The sequence below is a fragment of the Lactuca sativa genome, chromosome 6 (genome assembly GCF_002870075.4).
Source record: "Lactuca sativa cultivar Salinas chromosome 6, Lsat_Salinas_v11, whole genome shotgun sequence".
Classification (NCBI taxonomy): Eukaryota; Viridiplantae; Streptophyta; class Magnoliopsida; order Asterales; family Asteraceae; genus Lactuca; species Lactuca sativa.
In genome coordinates this window covers 61,466,756-61,484,963 of record NC_056628.2, presented here as the reverse complement: position 1 = coordinate 61,484,963, position 18,208 = coordinate 61,466,756, and the positions used below count along the sequence as shown (strand labels likewise).

General features: G+C 36.5%; 1 pseudogene; it reads right to left on the bottom strand.

Annotated features, from left to right (window-relative positions):
• Nucleotides 1-18,208, bottom strand: part of LOC111897733 (UDP-sugar pyrophospharylase-like) — a 63,912-nt pseudogene that overhangs the window by 18,088 nt on the left and 27,616 nt on the right.

Below are 18,208 nucleotides of genomic sequence, written 5' to 3'. Positions count from 1 at the left end.
AAACCTAAAGGAAAAACATATGCTTAAGCTTGGAAACTTAACCTCAGCCTTTTTTCATTAAAGGTATTAGTCTAAATTACAATGACTACATAAATTTTCCTGGACAGTACACGATGCAAAACATATTATGTCCATCAAACTAAATAAGTTCGTGTTTTTGTTTAATGATTTCACTAGAGCTGGGAAGCCATAAGTATATTATAACATATAGGTTCAACTAAATTTTAAAATTTGCATCAAATTATCCCACATAACACTAGCAAACTTAGTCCTAATGCAATAATATCAAAATAAAATTTTTAAATTTTATAGATTTTCCTATTTTAGACCATTTTTCAAGTCTTTTTTTTCATTTTTTTTCAATCTAACAAACATTTTAAAAATATTAAAAATATATCATGCTTGTTTTCTTCTTTTTTTTTTTCAGCCCCCTACCCCACACTTCAATTATACAATACCCTCATTGTATATAATAACAATTTAATCATAAAAATAAAAGTGTGTTCGAATGATGATGCTTCGAATCTTGGTGTCATTCTGAGCATCAATGATTCTAATCATCTATGACAACGAGGGTGTAGTCGCATTGAATAAAGAACTCAAGGCCCATGGCATATCAGGGAATACCATTACGTAAGGATGCAAGTCAAGGATGGAGAAATTGTCAAGAACAACATGTCATTAGAAGAGAATCCAGTCGATCTTTTCATGAAGCCATTATTAAGGGTCAATCATGATATTCATACTAGATCTATAGGCATTAGATTTACTGATGATATGGTATAATTGTTTAGTTGTTAGTCTGATAAAGTATTGAAACATTTAGCATTATGAGTTGTAACTGAATTGATGTTTATTTTGTAGAGACTTAATTAAGTGATGTCGATACTATCATTCCTGTTAATTTATTACTATGTTTTACTTTTTCATGTTTGGAACCCACTTCCGGAGTATTAATTTACTGAAACCTTCACAATCGCTCATACTCTTAGTGGATTGATCATAGTGATTGGGCATAGCATAAAGATTATGCTAACACTCATAAATACTTAATAAAGATTTAAGTGTCGGAACAACTCTCACTTAGAGAATACCTAATAGATATAGTCATGGGTAGTTCTAAAACGATAATATCTTATGTTTTTCAAACCAAGATACATGTGGGGTTTGTAATCTATGACTCTATTGTGTATTGGCTTACTCCAACGTTATCCATAACTGGTAGCAATATAGGGTATGTCCATGTATGATATGATCAAGTAAATAGAAACTATGTAGTCAAAGGTTATTTGTTCCTTTCACATTAACTTTTCACATTAACTGGAGAAGCGATATCTAGGGGCCCCTCAATGATTTGGTGCTGACATCTTAAATATTTGGCCACATCCTGACTGGAATTGATGTGTTCAATTGAGTAGTCAGATGCAGGCATCACGAATCTTTATCAGGAAACATAATCTTGAGTTATCAGATTGACCGTTATCCTTATCTCGAATTCATAAAAATATCTTGTAGAATGAAGGAATAGTTGATCACTTATCTACGGGTTATATGGGTTAGAGCTGATTAGACCAGAGTTTAACAGATGGATTAAATGGCATTCTCTTTGTTTATTATTGGAGAATTATTGTTCTCATATAGTTGATGACTTATCTAAGTGAGAGACTGTTGGAAAGGATGTCCAAGGTCATTATCTATTAGTAAATTTTATAATAATAACAGGGTACTTTTGGGTTGTCCTCAAAACTAAATTTAAGTAGAATTAATAAAGGATGAATTAGTTTATTAATTATTATGGTTTAATAATTAATTAGAAACTAATTGGAAAATATTTTAGGAATTAATTAAATAGTTGAATATAAATTAATCAAATAGTTGATTAATCAGGAATGTTCTAGAACCCTTATTGGAGTAAGGGGTGGACAAAATTCATTTTGGATAGGAGAGAATTTCGAAAATTTTATCCCATCCCACATGATATAGAGTAAAAAACCTAGGAAGAAATCCAAGACTATGAATAGGGCCTTAGGGGTTTCATTGGCTTGAAGTTCTTGCCATCTTCTCCCTTATATTCTTGTAGATGAACTCTCTTGGGGTTTGACCCCTCCTAGTTATTTTTTATTCTGCTCTTTTAAGTTAATTGAGTGTGAAGCAAGACATAGATTGTGGTTTGGATCCTTTTCATCCAAATAAGGTGGCATGCATAAGGACGCAAGCTAGAAGTTCGTTGGCTGCAAGAGAGGTATGTGGTTCTTCTTTCGTATTTATGTTTTTCATAAGGCAACTATAATTAATATGAAACTTAGATCTGCGGTTGCATGTACACTTAGGTATATCATAAATTGAGTTTTCCGCTACCTCGTTTAAAGTGTATTTAATGCATAGAAAACTTAACACCTTTATTGGAGTAATTTCTTCACTTTATAATCATTTCATTATAATCAGCAAGTGGTTAATATAAGGTGTTATAAGTTTGAAATAAGTAAGATATGAAGTTACTGAGGTTAGTTTCTACCCGGACACACACCCGTACATGGTTTTATATTTACTTTTAGATATGAATAATACTTTATGTGTGATATTATATGTACCTTTTTGTGCATTCACAAAAAAGAGATTTTCAAGAGTTTAAGTTATGTGAGCATCATAGTTTTTGACAAAATGGTTTTCTAGTCTGAGTGTGTTCACTTATACTAGGTTTGACTTGAGAGTTCACTTGGATTAGGATCCTTAAATTTTACTTAGGGTTTGTAATGACATTCCATTAATGTCTCACTTATGTGTGTAAACTCACACATGTGGGTAAAATACTAAAACCTAGTATGTAACGAGCAAGAGGATGTGTACATATGTCATTAAGTACTACGGTGAACTCATTGGGATTTGATGAGCAAGAAGACGTGTATATGCGTCGTAAAATACTACATAGAGCTTATTAGGCTAGGAAAAAAGAATGTGGTTTAAATACGATGAAACTATCTGGAAAAGATGACGTTGGTACACCACAAAGTGGGTCTGTGGTTGTCAACATGGTGAGTTGGATTATGAGATTCACTCGAGTTGAGAATAATTGTATCTATATATTGCATTCCATATTTATGAAATATGTAATATATTGTAAATGGCGTTGACTTTTAATTGGTTGGAAATGGATATTTAACTTCCTAATACCGGAACTTATTTCCTTGTGATTTCATTTTTTTCCGAGTTGATCTTTGAAATTGGATAGTAAATTTATTTGCATTCCCTTAACATGCCAACTTTATTTTCTACATCTTATTCTTCAATTTCAGTATCGTTAGCCTTTGCAAACTTGTACAAATCCAACATTTAATCTTTGTACTACTTGTTGGGTCATGTAGGGTAATGCAAGGTGTATCGAAGAAAAATATTTGAAATTCTTCTCTTTATCGAGTAGATTAGACCATTACATCCTTTAAAAGTAAAATCATTATTAACATGTGCAAAATTTACTTCCTTTACCCTTAAATTAGGGCAACCAACGAGTCTACATCATCGGAGTCCACGAAACCCATTTTGGACATTGATATCCACAATCACAGCTATACCTTACACTATGACAAGCTGATCAATTTTCATTTCATAGACTTCGGTTTCCCACAAAAGAAGATGATTCCGTTTTCCATCCTCCTTGTACAACTTAGGGTTGTCGGGATCCATCTTAACAAATCAACTAATTGAATTAGAGGTAACCCAGTAAATTACTTGATCTTCTGTTTTTCCATTAAAAAACACATAATTTTTTTTTCATAAGTATGGTCAAAGTTCTGGATTTTTTTTCTTTTTAATATCCTTTATAAATTTAACAATTTAGTGTATATTGGATTTAGAGAAAATGATAAAAGTCATTATTATACTTGCGTGAAAAAAACCTTTCTTTTACCATTCTAGACCAAATTCCCAATTCTAAGGTCACAAACAGGCTGCACTTGTATGACTGGACAAGCTTTGTTTATCGCGCTCGTATCATCGTACATCAGAAATTATCTTATTTTGAAACACTATTTGTAATTATGCTCGCAAGATCCAGATAAGATCGTGAGCTCTATGTGCCATCCAATACACCATTTTTCCTCTAGAATCAAAATCAGTCAACGAGGGTTCGAAATCAGAGCATCGTAGCAGAGCAACCACGCACACATCATCGTCACCTCACACATCGTTGCCTAGGTGATGTCCTACTTTTGTATTCTTGCATCATTTTGGGTATTGTTCATGTGCATCTAATCTATTGTTAGATTAGGAGACAAACTTGTGAGTTTATATTATTTTGCAAAACCTGCAAATTCAGGGCTTTGCCATGGAAAAGGCTATTGATTTTTACTGACCGATGGGTTTTATTTCTCAGTTATGAATGACATAAATGTAAAAATGGAGCGTGTTCTGGTCTTTATCTGATCTTTTCTTCTAGCTACCTTATGAGCATCTGTTCTGTTGGTTGATTGTGCCTACATTGTTAAGCTAATGTTTGTGTACACTAACATTCTCCATATCAAACCCAACAATAAACAAACGGATCTAGCTGCACAAGTAGGTGCAAGATAATATTATCTAGATTGTTGTTGAATTAGAGTTGTTGATGATATCTTTCAAAGTTAGCTTTTAGAAAAGGTAAATGCTAAAATCACCAAGGGTTAAGTTGATCAATTGTTTTGGATGAGAGCAAATGTATTCGGCTTCTCATTAACACCATAATCTACTACACTTTGTGATAATTTGTATTGCGACTTTGATGATAATACATTTGGTTAAATGCAAATGGGTTAAATGTAAGAAATAGCAACGTACATTCATTATAGCAATATTGTACTTTCATTTATTCTTTATTAAGACATTTTAGTATTGTGTTGATGTCTATATGAACAGGTCCATGAGGGTTTATATAGTCTCCATGAAGATGAGTGATTCTAAATGGGTGGAACACACAATGCTTAATTTCCATGAAATTAGAACCTAAAACTAGAAGACAAATTAATGATGAAGATTTATAATACATTGCCTGTAAGGTCAAACCTTGAAATATGATAATGTTTAAAACAGACTCAGCGTCAGCACATATCACAGTATCAACACTAGCGTGTCAGCAGCTCAGTTTGTATTAGTTTAGCTTATTCAGTGCATTGTAACAAATCTTGTATTTATTCTGTTTCCATAGTTAGCTTAATTAGTTAGCATCGTATCCCTGATTTGTAGGGATTGTTTAGAATAGCAGTATATATTATCTTGTATAGGTTTGTGAATGGATACACCTTTCACAAACCCTAATCGTTGCTTTGTGCACACGGTAATCTCTTTGTGAGATTATCTTTCTTAGTGAAAGTTTTTCTTCGTGAATTTCTCTTGTTCTTATTTACCGTCATTGTTTGATATATTGATTGATCTAAAGGCCTCTTCAATTGGTATCAGAGCAGGTTTCTTTTATCAAACAAATGGCTTCATCTTCTTCTTCGTCAAATTCATCAAATCATCCTTCTGCTAAAATTCCTCCTTTTGATGAAACAAACTTTGCTATGTGGAAAATAAAGGCTCTATATGCCTTAGAGTCTGTTGATGAAGATATGTTGGACATCGTTGAGAATGGTCCTTATGTTCCTATGTATCAGCCTCTTAAAAATAATGTTCCTGATGGTACTATGAAGAAAACTCCCAAAGAAAACTGGACGGTAGATGACAAGAGAAAACATGGTCTAGATGTTCGTGCTCGTGCCGCAATCAGCTACTCTCTGCCATACAACATCTTTGGGCTAGTTCAAAATTGCATCTCAGCAAAAGAGATGATGGATACTCTGACTGTATCTTTTGAAGGCACTGAAGAAGTCAAGGCTACTCAAATAAATGATCTTAACCGAAGGTATGAACATTTCTTTGCTAAGAAAGGTGAAACCTTGACTCAAACCTTTAACAGATTCAATACTCTTGTTAATGATCTTCGAAGACTAGATCAGTTGAAGCATAGAACTGTTCTAGTGCAGAAGTTTTTGGATTCTCTGGGTGCAGGTTGGGAGAATCATGTTGATGTGCTAAAAACAGTGAGAAGATCAACTCTATGGACTTACAAAGTCTCTATGGAAATCTTCGATACTATGAAGAATCCAAGCTTCAAAGAAAGGAACTGATGAAAGATTCTCAGCGTGAATCTTCTGTAGCTTTGTCTCCAACAAAAGGCTCGTGTCAGATTCAGACACTGAAAGTAATTCAGATACTGATTCATCTAAAACTGACACTGATGATCTTGAAAAGGTTGTGGCTAGTGCAGCCTTGATTGTAAATACTTTTGAAAAATCAGGTCAAAACTTCTCAAAATTTTAAAAGAAGATGGGTGGAAAGTTCTCAAAAGGATCAGGAGCTGATAAAAGGCATGGTGCTGATAAGAAAGAGAAGGCTCAATGCTTTAACTGTGGGAGCACTGATCATTTTGCAAAGGAATGTAAACAAAAGAAACAAGGCTCAGATGAATACTGGAAGCAGAAGTACAACAAGCTGATTGAGAAGCTGAAAGCTGAGAACTTGGAACATAAAGTGCTTGTGGCTGAAGAAGAAAAATGGAAAACTGATGAAGAGTCATCAGATGATGAAGTCAAGTGTCTAATGGTCAAAATAGAAGACCCGACTGTTTCTGGTGAAGACAAAAGTACTTTTGATGCTGACTATGAAGTTCACTTTACAAAGAAGGAAGGCAGAGTTGTAAACACTGACAAGAACATCGTACTTTCAGCAAGTAGAAAAGATGATATATATGTTCTTGACATGTTCTCAAGTGACAAGGCACTAATGCAATGCTTCTTTACAAAGTCTCAGACGAATCTTAGCTGGATTTAACACAAAAGGTTTTCTCATCTGAACTTCAAGAATCTATCCAAGATATCCAATCAAGATCTAGTTAGAGGGCTCCCAAAATTCAGCGTTGTGAAAGACAAGATGTGCTCAGCCTGTGAACAAGGAAAACAAACCGAGTCCTCTTTCAAATCCAAGTCATGTTCCAATATATCAGTCCCTCTTCATTTACTCCACATGGACTTGTTTGGACCTATTCCTGTTCGTTCACTAGGTGGAAATAAGTATACTCTAGTGGTTGTTGATGAGTTCACTCGATTTACATGGGTAATTTTCTTGAAGAAGAAAAGTCATGCTGCACAGGAGATTATCTCACTGATTCGTAAAAATGAGACACTGACAGGTCTCAAAGTTAAGCAACTAAGAAGTAATCATGGTACTGAGTTCCGAAACTCAACTCTTGAAGAATTTTGTGATCACAAAGGAATTGGACAAAACTTCTCAGCTCCTCGTACTCCTCAGCAAAATGGAGTTGCTGAACGAAGAAATAGAACACTGATTGAGGGAGGAAGGACCTTGATGATCCATGATGGTCTTCCTATGTCGTTTTGGGCTGAAGCTGTCAATACAATGTGTTTTACTCAGAATCGATCTCTAATTCACAGGATTCACAAGAAGACACCATATGAAATGCTGAAAGATCGAAAGCCAGACGTATCCTTTTTACACGTGTTCGGATGCATTTGTTATATTCTAAATCAGCGTGACCCAAGATCCAAGTTTGAACCTAAGGCTGATAAAGGTATTTTTGTTGGGTACTCATCTATTTCAAAGGCTTTTCGTGTTTTTCATGTGAACAGGCAATGTGTTGAAGAATCCATTCATGTGAAGTTTGATGAGGAATCATACACTAATGAAAAAGTCACTCATTCTCCTTCTATTTTTCAAGAGCTTCTCTCTTGTCCATTCGATGAAGCACCTTCTGCTGGAGATAAGACTGATTCTTCTGATTCTATCATTCCAGTTCCATGTTCCTTGAGTCAAGATACTGCAACCACATTAGTAGATGATTCATTAGGTGCTGATGAAATCCTTGAAGCTGAAGACTCTCCTGAAACTGATAATGTGTCAGTGTCAAACTCTCCGGAATCAGCATTAGTCTCTAAACATCGATATCATCCTGTTGATCAAATTATAGGGAATATTCATGATGGTGTTCGTACCAGATCTCGTGTATCTAATAATTTTTGCATGTATGTTAACTTCGTTTCAATGATCTTACCTGACAAGATACACACAGCTCTTCAAGATGCTGATTGGATCAAAGCCATGCAAGAAGAACTGAATGAGTTTGAAAGGCACAAAGTTTGGACTCTTGTCCCAAGACCATCCGGGAAGACTATCACTGGAACTCGCTGGGTCTATCGTAACAAGGTTGATAAAGATGGAATCATCACTCGCAACAAGGCAAGGCTTGTAGCTCAAGGGTTTACTCAAATTGAATCCATCGACTACGGGGAAACTTTTGCTCCAGTTGCTCGCATTGAAGCTATCAGACTGTTTCTCGCATACGCATCCTACATGAAATTCATTGTCTATCAGATGGATGTGAAAACAGCATTCCTCCAGGGGTGTTAGAAGAAGAAGTATTCCTCAATCAGCCCCCAGGCTTTGTAGACAAAGATCATCCTGATTACGTGTACCGGTTAGACAAATCTGTTTATGGACTGAAGCAAGCACCCAGGGCTTGGTATGAGACGCTGACATCGTATCTACTTGAAAATGGATACAGACGAGGAGCAATCGACAATACTCTCTTCATCAAAAACAAAGGCTCAGATATGGTTCTTGTTCAAATTTATGTCGATGACATCATTTTTGGCTCTCCAAATGAGACACTGAGCAAGGAATTTGCAGAGATCATGTCTCAAAGGTTCGAAATGAGCATGATGGGGAAGATGACCTTTTTCTTAGGTCTTGAAGTTCAGCAACAAAAGTCAGGTATTTCCATTTGCCAAAGTAAATATATTTCTGACCTGCTTGTTAAGTATTCTCTCAGTGACTGCAAACCAGCCTCTACTCCAGTGTCCAAGACTGATAAGATACACGCTGATCCAGCTGGAACTGATGTCAATCACTCTTTGTATCGAGGAATGATTGGATCCCTCTTATATCTCACAGCAAGTCGTCCTGACATCATGTTTGGAACCATTCTCTGTGCTCGATTCCAAGCTAATCCCAAAGAATCTCACCTCATGGCTGTCAAACGTATTTTTCGATACTTAAAAGGGACTCAAAACCTCGCACTGTGGTATCCTCGCGACTCAGCATTTGAACTTTATGGATACACTGACTCAGACTATGCAGGATGCAATTTAGACAAAAAGAGTACGTCTGATGGATGTCACTTCCTTGGAAATCGTCTCATCAGCTGGTCTAGCAAGAAGCAAACATCAGTAGCCATCTCAACTGCAGAAGCTGAGTATGTTGCAGCTGGGAGATGTTGTGCTCAGCTCTTATGGATTCAAAATCAGCTTCTCGACTATGGGATCAAGTTCTCAAAGACTCCCATATATTGTGATAACACAAGTGCCATTCAGATCACACAAAACCCTGTTCAGCACTCAAAGACGAAGCATATCGAAATCAGACATCATTTCATCAGAGATAATGTTGAAAAGGGAAAGGTTGTTCTTGAACATGTCAAGACTTCGGAGCAACTTGCTGATATCTTCACTAAGGCACTGGATTCTCAAACAACTGCTTACATTATTGGAGAACTTGGAATGATTTCCTTGTAATTAATTTTGCTTTTTAATTGTGCTAATGTTTGGTATTGTCTTATAAGTTGATGTACACTTTGCTGATGATGACATACTGGTGATATTTGCATACTGAGTAATTTGGTTTGATCTCTTATCTTTCTCTCTTCTTCAAGTCTTCTAAACTAAAGTTGAATGATTCACTGTATTAAACCATACACTGATAACAACTTGAAACTCTTTGCCGATGGTTAGATCAAAACACCAAGATCTATCACACGCAACTATCCCTTCTTACCAATCTTACTCTGATTCAATGATTCAGTGTGACAAAACACACGCTGATGAGAATCTAAAAATCTTTGCCGATGGTTAGATCAAAACACCAAGATCTATCACACGCAACTATCCCTTCTTACCAATCTTACACTGATTCTGTGATTCAGTGTGCCAAAACACACGCTGATGAGAGTCTAAAAATCTTTGCCGATGGTTAGACCAAAACACCAAGGTTTATCACACGCAACAAACCTTTCTCTACCTTCTTCTTATTCAGTGTCTAATGATTCAGTAAGATAAACCACTCACTGATAAAGTCACAACACTCTGTGTCGATGGTTAGATAATGTAACTAGTATCTATCACACGCACCAATCTCTTTGCTAGCCCCGATTAAGCAAGCTGTACCTTGAATTGACGGAGAAATATTTTTCAGCATGTAACTTCCGTAACACTGATCTCAGCGCTTCCGCAAACACTGATTGACGTTTCACCTTCAGTCAACGGCTCTTTTTCCCAACGACTATTTTTCTGATTTGACAGGTTGTTACGCTACATTGTTATTTTTGCAAGAGATAATTATTACCTTTTTAACGGACCATTTCATTCCATATTTAAACCTGTTTCACCCTATTTCAAACTTTCCTTCCACAATTCAAACTTCCCTCACTTACATTCAAAACCCTAGAACCCTAACAAACTCTCTAATGGCGGCATCCTTGTTCACTTTCTCCTCTACTTCACGAAGGGTTGTTCCTACCCCAAACTCTCCTCCTCTTCCCATATACATCAAAGCCACCAACGTTGTTTTCAACCCTGATATTCCCGATGTTCATCGAGGTCTTGGACTCGATGACTTTGTCAATTTCTTATCCTCCTGCCGCCTTCGATACGCTCTCAGTGACATACCATCAGAGTTCTTCCCTGAACAAGTTTGTGAGTTTTACTGTACAGCAACTGTCAATGCAGAAAACAGTGTCATCACCAGGACCATTGGCCATGGAAGACACTCTGTCTTCATCACCGCAGAACTTCTCAGTGTTGCTTTAAGGTTACCTATTTTTGAACCCTTCTCTGAACCTCCCACTATTGAAAGGTGTAAACGTATGTTTGATCAACTGGGTTATGATCACTCAAAGGCTGGTACTCGATCAGCTCTTATTTTGCGTCAGTGTATGACCCCAGGTTGGAAATTTTTCACCAGTGCTCTATGCAAGTGTGTGGGTCACAAGTCTCGAAGTGGTGATCAGTTGAGTAATTATGAGCAACAAGTCGTCTGCTCCCTTCTTCTCAACAAAAGACTGGATTATGGGGCTCTATTCTTTGATCAGCTTGTTCAGCTTCTTCGTGCAAATGTGCGCGCTGATCATGTTCCGTTTCCACGCTGGATTGCTCTGGTGTTCGACAAATTCTTCGCTACAGACTACTTTTCTCACTCTGGCAATCCCATCCAATGCCCTCGAATGTCTGTTCGTATGTATCAGGATGATCCTTTGGATACTGACATCGGCATCTCTAATAGAATGAGGGAATGGATTGCAAACCCATACACTGTTCCTTCTCTCACCGTCGATACTGATGAAGAACGAGCTGATGGTAACCATGAAGATTCTGCTGGTCAAGAGGATGTACCACATGATGGTGGTCATTTCTCTCCTCAACTTTCTCATCATACCGTCTCTATTCCTGAGAAAATTCCCTCAGCTCAAAAGGATTCACTGTCTCAGGGGGAGCATCCCTCTCAGGGGGAGCATCCCTCACAGGGGGAGCATCCACCCCAAAGAGACCAGTCTTCTCCAGGGATGCCTCCTCCCTCACAAGCAATTCCATATACTTCAGTCGTTCAAATTTCGGCCTCAACATTTAATGAACTTCTGACACTAACTCGGGACATGAGTCAACGTCTTCTACGAATTGAGGTTGATGTTCATTAGCTTAAGGGAGTTCTCTTGCATACTCCTTCCTCCGGCCCTCAATCTGATGATGCTCAAAAAGGGGGAGATATTGATGATGATACTGATGCTGATGATAATACTGAGCCACCAAAGTCAGACGATAATCCAAAGGAGAGAGACACCGAACCGGATAATACTGAGCCACCAAAGTCAGACGATAATCCAAAGGAGAGAGACACCGAACCGGATAAAACTGAGCCACCAAAGCAGATGCCCGAGTCTGACTTTGCTAAACCTGATAGTCCAGCAGATACTGAAAAGCTCGTTGAAGATAGTGAGCAAGATGATGATCAAGATGATGAATGTCAAATACTGGATATGAACTTCATTGATCCTTGTGTTCCAGTTCAAGGAAAAGATTCAGAAGTAAAAGTAGTTGATCCCTCTGCTGATTCTATTATTCCGGTTCAAGGAGAAGATTCGGACGTTGCCAGTGAAGAATCTCATCCGCTATCTCGAAAGCGTAAGGTAGCAGATACTGACTTGGATTATTCTCAAACTGATACTTCTCTGACTGTGAAGAAACCCAAGTCCATAGTCAGTATTTCAAACCTTGCCGCTGAATGGAACATGTCCCCTGATCAAGTCAAGCAAATTCTTGATGAAGCCAATCGAGCTTAGCTTTTAAAGAACATTGCTCAAGCTGATGAATCTCTTATTCAGCACAAACTTCAGGCCAAGGGATCTTTTGAAGCTCAGATGCAGAAATTCTTGGAATTTCAGTCCAAGGCTCAGTCTTCTCAACCTCCTCCTGGCCCCAGTAAGCCTGAGACTGACAGTGTTCTTGACCGGATTGATCGAAAGAGATTTGAAGACGTTCTTAATCGGCGAATGTGTGGTGATAAGATTATCAAAGTCAAAGCTTCCAAACCTCGAAACGAGAAAATTCTTACGTTGCTGATCACTCATCAAGGTCCTCAGCATTCATATACTAAAGTTGTCAAGAGGGATGAGCTGATCAGATATGGATATTCGGAATGGATGGAACTGCTCGATCTAGCATCCAAGCAAACCTCAGCTCACTCTTCGGAACTGACTTGTTCTCTTCATCTGCTGATCAAGAAAGTTCAGCATTTGGATCTTGTTCCTAAAGAACGACCTCAGCATCAAGGCCAAAGGTCGTCTGTTCCTAGATCTCGAATAACCAAGTTTCAAGTTGATGGTGAAGATGTATTGGTTCTAGACTTTGGTGCTGGTGAAATTAACAATTCTCTTCCTCTCAGTGTTGATCCGGTTCAGCATCAATTTATCTCAGCTCCTGAACACGGGATGTTCTATCTTGATAAAAACAGGAGGATGTGTTTTCAGCGAACTACTGAGATCCCAAAAGCACCAACCACTCACCTTGTTGGCTTAAGGCAAATGTGCATGAGTCATCAAGATCTATCAGGAGAATTTCACATTCTTATTGCCATGGAGCTGCTGAACAGAAGACAGGAGTTGCTGGATAGTTGATGTGCAAAAAAGTACCCATTAATTTTAATATTTATAACCTAACAAACTTAGACTAACTATGCACTTATAGGCAGTGTACCTAGTCAGATTACAGTATAGCTTAGGTAAGTCGGGTGTCGATCACAGGGAACGGTGGATTAATTTAATATATTTGATTATAGGTTACAGGTCATACGAAAAGAATAAAAGAAATAGTTTAATAAATCTCAAACTAATAATTAATTAACAATTCTCGATAAACTAACAGGAAAAACAAATCTCTTCAGATACTTTGGTTTAGACAAATTCCACCTTAAAAACATAAACAATTGCATACACAGATTCATTTATTCATGTTCACCGATTCCTAAAATGATTAGATTCGTGTTCACTATAACTAATCCTTTAGCAAACAAGTCAATTCAATCAGTGATCAATTGGTTAAACTAACATGCTTCCTAGTGTTCAGTTCGTATCAAGCAAGACTTGTAAATTTAGTTAATTTAAACATTTAATTAACCTCTTGTTGATGGTCATCAAACAAGGCTCACACATTAACTTACTTATTCCCAAGTTAATCCTAGTTTCACATTCGTTATTTCTAGTCTTATAATCTCAATGGTCATCAAAAATCATAAGAGACAAGCAAATCATGCAGGTTTTCATACAACTTAATTCACTTAACAATTAACAGCATATAATCATCATTAACACATGAGGATCTTTGAACAAGCTTGGCAAGATAAATTAAACACAAATAAATTATTTAACATAACAATTAGTCTAAGAATCAAAACTTCATTCAATCATAAACACAAAGTAAAAGGTTTTTACACCCAAATCAGAAACTAAATACAAAAAGTACCATAAGGAAGTGCTAAACATGGTCACGTTAGCAATCCATATGATTACCGACATGTATCCGCTCTCCAATCCTTCAGATCTCTGCCCCCGTTAGCTTAACGGCCTTCCGGCCACCTCCTAGACCCTCAAAACGGCAACTATGAAGTTTTCTTGTTGCACAAGTCGAAGTGGAATATCATAGATTATTAAAATGGTGGAATGATATGGGGTATTTATAGTTAATGGAGATGGAATTATATGGAATATTAGAGTTGGATTGAAATAAGGAAACTAATGTGGCTTAGGGATTAAGCAAATAAAGATAAGGAAAGTGGTGCTTGGGGAATAAGTAACTTGGAAGGAATTTCCGTCCAGCTTTTATGTTTCATCTTCAAGGCCGATTTTGGATAAGATAAGTGTCGAATTAGCCAAAATTCCCTCTCACATAAGTCGTAGGAAATTTCGTCTAGTTTTCAAAACATTTTGAATCTCGTCAATTGGACTTGTGAGTCATCAGATATACCCGAAACACTGAAGAGGGGTCAATCTGCCAGCAATATCCTTTTTGCATCTTTTCAGCTCCATTCTCCTTTTGCAATCCATCTCCCATTTTAACTGTAATTAAATATTTCAAAGCATATTAAGTATATTTTAGTTCTAAATAATAATATTAAAGGCTAAAATATTAAGATATGTTATACATAAATATATATAAAAATACACATATCAAAATACCCCACACTTAGCCTTTGCTTGCCCCCAAGCAAATTTACTTTTATTTTACCAGTATTGCACTAAACAATCCATTTAAAACTCAGCCATTATGCCAATACCTCAACGCATGCATTTGTGTCTAAAAATTTTCCTAAAGTACCCCCATACTTTAAATACTCACAATCTTCATAAACACTTGCCCACTTTTTCCGAACAATGCTCATTTTATGCAACCCTCCGAATCCATCCGTAGAAAACCTCCTAACCTCAAGGTATTTTTAGTTGAGCAACCTAAACATACATAATCTAGAATTACAATTTATGATACCACTGTGGAACCTTTTAGGAATTCTTCACTTTCTTAACAATTTGATCTTTGATTTCTTTGAATTCACCACCTTATTTGATTTGATTTCTTGGTATCTTCAACTTTTTGAATTTCTTGTGTTTTGATCTTTTTATCTTCACTTTATTTGCTCCAAAATTCTTCAAACTTTTTCGTAATTCTCTCTTTTTTTGTTTTTTTTACATGTACCTCTCTTTTTTCACTCAAAACCTACATGCTTAAGCAGAGGCGCTCAACCTCAACCTTTATTGATTATTGATAATAATTTTCCTGGATACATTTCAGGTTTAGGCTGCTAAACATATTGCATCCTTCAAACCGAGCGGGGTTATGTTTTTGTTCCATGATTTCACTAAAATAAGGGAAGTCACAAATGCATTATAACGTATATTGGCTCAACTAAACATTTGAGTTCTCATCGGATCATCTCATACAATATTAGCAAAATTTTAAATTATCACTAGATTTTTCTAAATTAAACTATATATTATTTCAAGTTTTCTTTTAAATTTTTAAATTTCCCTAAATCTAGCAATTTCCAACTATTATTGCATTTTTATAATTTACTTTTACCGACCCCCTACCCCACACTTATTTCATACAATGCCCTCATTGTATGCTAAAACAAATTAAGAACATAAAAGGGAGAAAAAGGAACAGACTCCCCTGGGTAGTTGTGGCGAGATCGAATGGGGCTGCTACAGGTTGCTTCAAATATTGCTGAAAAACTGAAAACTGGAACTGCTGCTTCTGAATGTGCCGGAAAATACAAAAGAACATTGACTTATGAAATATGGTGCGAACGATTGCAAACTAAAGCAATGTATAGTGACCATAACGTGGGAAAGTGTCAACCACGTCGTGTCGTCGAGTGAGGAAAAATCCATATCGCGAATAATAGCATGGCCACGACGTGGTAAGTGGTGGTCACGTCGTGGTATGTAGAATAGCAGCCTCCTCTCGCGATGAAAAACTCCCCCACGACATAGGAAAGTGTCAACCATGTCATGGCAGCCGGGATGATACTTCTACATCGCGTCAAAATAAAACTCCATGGTGTAGGAACAGCTCATTCATGCCATGGGAATCAATGTATAGTTAGAAACGCCACTCTTCGAAATAATAATCCCTCCAAATATCGACGCGCACCCCACACTTATTGAAAGTCATGGCTCTCAAGTGTCAACTACAAACCCTCACACGGTTTTTTCTCTCGTGACAAATCAACATTCGACCCCAATTATTGAAATTTCTGAAAGCATCTGAAGGGTAAAAGTTCTGCAAAGATCTGAAACATCAAGAGCATCAACATGGAAAACAAATTTTAAACAAACTAAAAATAAAAATAAAAACTCACTAAAATAACTAAAAAAACCAAAATAACTAAAAAGGATATCACGATCACATGTCTTCGCCAAAATCAAACTACAATTGTTGATTAAATCCCTTGCATGCAAGAGGTGGTTTGCGAAAACAAAAACTTTCGGGACCTGTCAGACTATTTCCTTTGTTTTCTTTGCACCATTAACTAATAAGTAGAAAAAGAGTTGACCCGACTAGTCAAGAGTAGCAAGAGTTTAGTCTTCCACTTAACCACCTCGATACGCCTTGCTATACTACGCCTCGTGGATTGAGTTGGACAAATCACCAAAGTAGTAGACTAAACAAGTCAAGAATTCCCTAATCGCTTGCAATCTCGAAACCCATGCAAAAGGTAAAGCCAATTGATGTATATGATCACAAATTCCTGCAAATAACAACAAGAACCTTCCCGACAAGCGAAATGATATCAACGAAAATAAAACTAAAAAAAATAAAATAAAAAACTAACTAAAAATAAATAACGAATAATCAAATAAACTAAATTAATTGAAAGCCGTTCCCCGGCAACGGCGCCAAAAACTTGATGTGCACGAAAGTACCCATTAATTTTAATATTTATAACCTAACAAACTTAGACTAACTATGCACTTATAGGCAGTGTACCTAGTCAGATTACAGTATAGCTTAGGTAAGTCGGGTGTCGATCACAGGGAACGGTGGATTAATTTAATATATTTGATTATAGGTTACAGGTCACACGAAAAGAATAAAAGAAATAGTTTAATAAATCTCAAACTAATAATTAATTAACAATTCTCGATAAACTAACAGGAAAAACAAATCTCTTCAGGTACTTTGGTTTAGACAAATTCCACCTTAAAAACATAAACAATTGCATACACAGATTCATTTATTCATGTTCACCGATTCCTAAAATGATTAGATTCGTGTTCACTATAACTAATCTTTTAGCAAACAAGTCAATTCAATCAGTGATCAATTGGTTAAACTAACATGCTTCCTAGTGTTCAGTTCGTATCAAGCAAGACTTGTAAATTTAGTTAATTTAAACATTTAATTAACCTCTTGTTGATGGTCATCAAACAAGGCTCACACATTAACTTACTTATTCCCAAGTTAATCTTAGTTTCACATTCGTTATTTCTAGTCTTATAATCTCAATGGTCATCAAAAATCATAAGAGACAAGCAAATCATGCAGGTTTTCATACAACTTAATTCACTTAACAATTAACAGCATATAATCATCATTAACACATGAGGATCTTTGAACAAGCTTGGCAAGATAAATTAAACACAAATAAATTATTTAACATAACAATTAGTCTAAGAATCAAAACTTCATTCAATCATAAACACAAAGTAAAAGGTTTTTACACCCAAATCAGAAACTAAATACAAAAAGTACCATAAGGAAGTGCTAAACATGGTCACGTTAGCAATCCATATGATTACCGACATGTATCCGCTCTCCAATCCTTCAGATCTCTGCCCCCGTTAGCTTAACGGCCTTCCGGCCACCTCCTAGACCCTCAAAACGGCAACTATGAAGTTTTCTTGTTGCACAAGTCGAAGTGGAATATCATAGATTATTAAAATGGTGGAATGATATGGGGTATTTATAGTTAATGGAGATGGAATTATATGGAATATTAGAGTTGGATTGAAATAAGGAAACTAATGTGGCTTAGGGATTAAGCAAATAAAGATAAGGAAAGTGGTGCTTGGGGAATAAGT